Below are 4,896 nucleotides of genomic sequence, written 5' to 3'. Positions count from 1 at the left end.
GCACACGAGGGAGCTGTAAGCAATGCACATATGGATGGAGCTACCTAGCGGTCATACTCCCAGCCACACCCCACCTCAAGCTGACACTCAGCGCCGGACAGCATTGAATGGCTGCTCAGCGAGAGAACTGACAATGCTGTGCTAGTGGGAGGTGGAGGAGCCTCTGACCTAGAGCAATGGAAGGCACAATGGCGACCCACTGAACACAGGGTTGCGCCCCACTTTTGGGTTGTGACCCACCAGTTGAGAACCATGGGATTAGATCATTGTCAGGTTTTTATTGGAAGATTCACCTTCCCTATTTGTCCTGGTAAATGTTAGCACTGAAAGTGAAAGAAAATCCTACATTTTAGTTTATCATCAGAACAGGAACAGATGGGAAATCTGATCCTGCTGACCCCCAGGGATTTCCCTCTCTTTGGAGGATTAACTCTCACTTCCTGTTGTGCCTATAGGACAGGAAGTGAATAGAAATCTCCCTAATAGGACACATATGGCAAAAATAAAGCTGATAATGGTTATAACCCTCTCTTTCTCTATCTGAAAACTGAAAAAAAAAAAAAGGTTTAGGCTTCCATTCCACTTTAACTGAAGTTGCCATGTACAATGATAACATATTTCATTTAAACTAGGGCTACACCAGTTATTTGGAGACGAAAATCTTCTAGAGACAAGATCATTCTTTAATTCTGTTGCAGGAGGTTTTATGGAGAATACTGAGCTCAGTATCCTGAGGCTATGCTCACAGTCAGCACAGAAAGGGTCCCCAAACTATTTAGAAGGTTTGAGGACCCTTGGCCTAGGTAAAGCTTTTGTAAACATATGTCTGTGTATTTTGTTTCTATATAGCATTCCCAAGTGTTGTAAATTGCATCAAAAGATTTAGTTTGGGAGTAACCCAAAAGACAAAATAGTCGAATGATGACTGGAACAGCAAAGCTATCTTAGGACAAAACATAATTCAATGGGACCAATACAAATTGTATCTTTTTATGTTTTTTTCCCCAACAGGGCATACAGTAATAAATAATGCATAAGGAAGATGTAATGGATCTCAGCTCGCTTCTTTTATATCCAGCCGCTACTACCCTCGGCATCAGTAAAACCTTATCTGCTTTATGGAGACAGTAAAAGGATTCTTTGGGACATTTCTTTTACATATATTTGACCTTGCATATATTGTCATGCATTTTAGTATTACTCTTCTAAATAATATATATATATATTGCTTCAAAAATGCTACCATTTAATAAAATATTTCCTGTGCTCCTGCCATTTGTCAGCCGTTTCCATTTACTGCTTCCCTGTAATAATACTGGAAATCTTGAGCTAATCTTTACTATAAAAACAAATAATAATACTGCAGCCTAAAGAAAACCTGTCCTAAAGTGGACCTGGACTCTATAAAGTTAAGATTTGCTATCTTGTAGGGAACATCTGGAAACCTTAATTGTGCCTAAGCACAGTGGCGTCACAAGGGCTGTTCAGCCCGCACCAGGGTCACACCGCAATGAGTCATTTTGGTGTCACCCCCTCTGAAAAGTGAGGCACTCGGTCATGGACTGAGAACCTGACAGTGTCAGGAGAGAGGAGGGCCCTTCCATGTGCACCTTGCTGTAAAGCTGTTAACAAATTGATGAGTGTGTTTGCCATTTGTTTTGCTTGACTGATTTGGTGCAGTGACGCATGGGGGGTCTCAGCTGCCATTGGGATGTGCGGGGTCCCCTGTGCCTTTGAGGGAGGTTGGGCTTCCTGCTGATAAACCTGCACCCAATTTGATCTTTTGCCCCATGTGCTCCAAGATGGAGACTCTCATAGTTTAGAGTTAGGAGCGCACTATATAGAGGCGCCTTGGCGCGGCTTTCAGATTTTCTGCAGAAGACGTGTATCAAAACCTCTGTTTTTAACCTTAGTGGTGAGACAAGTTTTTTGCATGCGGGCTGGTGAGTGTGCTGGGTTACTGTAGCCCTTCCATGTGCACCTTGCTGTAAAGCTGGTAACAAATTGATAAGTGCGTTTGCCATTTGTTTTGCAGGAGAGAGAAGGTGGCATGCCTCATCCCACCGCGTGAACGTCCCCTCCTCTATCTACCGGCGTCTATCACCAAGATGGCAGCTGGCAGACGTCAATAAGCTTGCGTGGGTGTGATGGCGTCACGGCGGGGTGTCACCCGGTCTCCGCTCCGAGTGACACCTTGCCTCGGGACGCCCCTGCCTAAGCAGTATTTTGAAAAGTGAACATTTTGACTGGATTTCCTCCTAGGAAACAGCAGTGCTGTTCCTGGTATATGAGTAGGTCTAGGCACTCCTATGCATACAGCCTTACATCTGTAGTCTGAGATCTAAGGCACTGCTGCCTCATATAGATTTGAGAGAGAGATTGAGGGGTCGCTGCTGTGCTGCAGACCAGAAGTTGTACCCGCGGTGCAAATATCTCCCTTTTTCAGCGGATCTGTGCTTTCTCCCCCTCCCCTGATGCTTCTTGAATGTTCCCCCATGTGTCACAAGATCACCAGTCATCCAAGGTGAGGTTCCTACTTGAGCAAGCATAGCCATGTCCATCACCAAGATGGCTGCCCCCACACAGAGCAGAACTAGGCATGATTAGTTAATAATGGAGAAAAGATCAGCTGAAAGAGTTCCCAGGCAGTACCAGTGAATAGTCTTTTGCCTTTTTTTGGGGTACAGCTTCCGCAGTACAGGTCCACTTTGAATAAAATGTATTGGCTTCTATTGCCGAGTCCTTTCTGAAAATGGTGACAATCTAGCTAAGATGCATAACCCCTCGCGCCAATTCATTTTGAATCACTGCCCAAGAACAATGTCCATATGAATAAGGTAAATTAAATACTCCAGCTATGCATACTATGTTCCCATTCAGTAAAACAATGTACTAAATCCAGAGAATCAGCCAGGCAACTAAAATCTCCAACTGGAGGACAGCAATGGCAACCTCCATGCTTTATTCATGACAGAGTTACTTTAAATTGTATGTATAGCCAAAACTGATTGTGTTTTGTTTTGAGTAGGGGATGGTAAAAACCAATACCAGTTACTTTATTGCTGCCTGTGTACTATTGGGGAGACATTTCCTTTGCTTCCTATCCAAAAAATGCCACAAGAACAGGAAATCTCACAAAGGAAGAGGATTTTCCATCTTAGACAATTGCTACTTATAGTGGCTTGCAAAAGTATTTACTCCCTTAGCATTTTTCCTACTTTGTTGCATTATCGCCTGGAATTAAAATGGATTTTTTGGGGGGTTTGTATCATTTGATTTACACAACATGCCTACCACTTTGAAGATGCAAAATATTTTTTGTGATACTAAAAAGAAATACAAAAAACCCTGAAAACATAAACGTGCATTACTATCCAATTTTTCTACTAACTAATTATGTTACTTCTGAAGGTAATTGGGTGCACCAGATCTTAGGTAGGGGCTTCATAGCAAAGGGGGTGAATACAGTACATATGCACGCACCACTTTTCAATTTTGTATATATTGTTTTTAAACAGGTTATTTTCTTGACATCACCACCATTTTTGTGTATGTTCATATGTTCATTACATGTAATCCAAATGTGTGAAAATTCCGATTCTTAAGGCCGATACCGGCCCTTTACATTTTTAAACCACAGCAGCTGTCTGTCGCGCTTGTGAGAAGCTCAGGCAGCCTGCTGGGGATCTGGCAGTAGCTGTCCTTGGTTCTATATCACCTCCTGCTCCCGGCGCAGGCACAGTCAAGGACAGCCCCACATCGCACATACAGCCCTCGTTCAACTCTCCACACCGCATTCCAGGGCAGCACATGCCCCGATCAGCATAGCCACTGCTCACAGAGCCCTCCAGAGATCCACATGCCACCCGGTGAGATCAGACCAGGGCCGAAGCCAACACGGGGCGCAGCAGAGCCCTGGAAACCGAGTACATAGTACGCGCCACCGCCTCCCTATCCATGGGATCCCGAAAGGAAGGCGAATCCTCCACCGGGATGACCGTAGCCTTGTTCAGGCGAGAAACCGGCGGATCCACCGCGGGGGGAGTAGACCACTTAGACAGGAAGGACTCCTCAAAAGGATAGCGAACCGAGAAGCGTTTGGGAACGGTAAACGACTTGCTCGGGCGCTTCCACTCCTTGTAGACAAAATCATCAAAAAAAGGAACGTAAGGGAAAACCTTAGTGGAACGCCTACTCCTGTGCGTCCCAAAAGGAACCGGCGGGAGCGCAGAAGAGCTCGGAGTCTCCTCAATTTTTAGCGTTTCCCGCACAGCGCGCACCAAGGCCGTGACCAGCTCACGCTCCTGGACCATAAGGGCGGTCCCCGACTCGTCGTCACTACCAGACTCCGTCATTGCGCCAGCGGACCCCCCACCCAAAGACCCCGCAGGCACTAAGCGAGACCGGGAAAGGGGCGCAGAAGCACAGGCTGCGCAAAGGGGCGACGTGGGAGATGTCCCTGAAGAGAGGCCGCAGCCCTCACAGGGCACTGCGGCCAGTCCGTCCCCACAATCCATGTCCTGGCAATATTTATGCCTAACTAGAGCCACAGGCAAATAAAGGAGTCCCCTGCAGGCACCGCCCCTGCAGCGGTTGTCCCCAGCAACAGTTCCCCCACAGGCAGACCACCCTCCTACAGTACCCGACTCCCAGTGCGTCCTCAGCTGACCGCGTCCCGGCAAGAAAAACCGATCCGGCCGCGTGATTCGCAAGTACAGGGACAAGGAAGCGGCGCACCGGAAGTGACGTCAGGGTGCACGCGCCAGCACCAAAAATGGCGGCCTCAGCCTCCGAGAAGGCCGCAAACGAAGCCGGAGGCTCGATTAGCGGCCCCCGCGAACGGAGCCGAGCGGCCAGCAGCGCCAGAGGCCCCAAGCCTCCGCCAGCACCAGGACC

This window comes from Nanorana parkeri, unplaced genomic scaffold, assembly GCF_000935625.1.
Source record: "Nanorana parkeri isolate BGI_ZX_2015 unplaced genomic scaffold, ASM93562v1 scaffold1271, whole genome shotgun sequence".
Taxonomy (NCBI): Eukaryota; Metazoa; Chordata; class Amphibia; order Anura; family Dicroglossidae; genus Nanorana; species Nanorana parkeri.
This window is presented reverse-complemented; position numbering follows the sequence as displayed.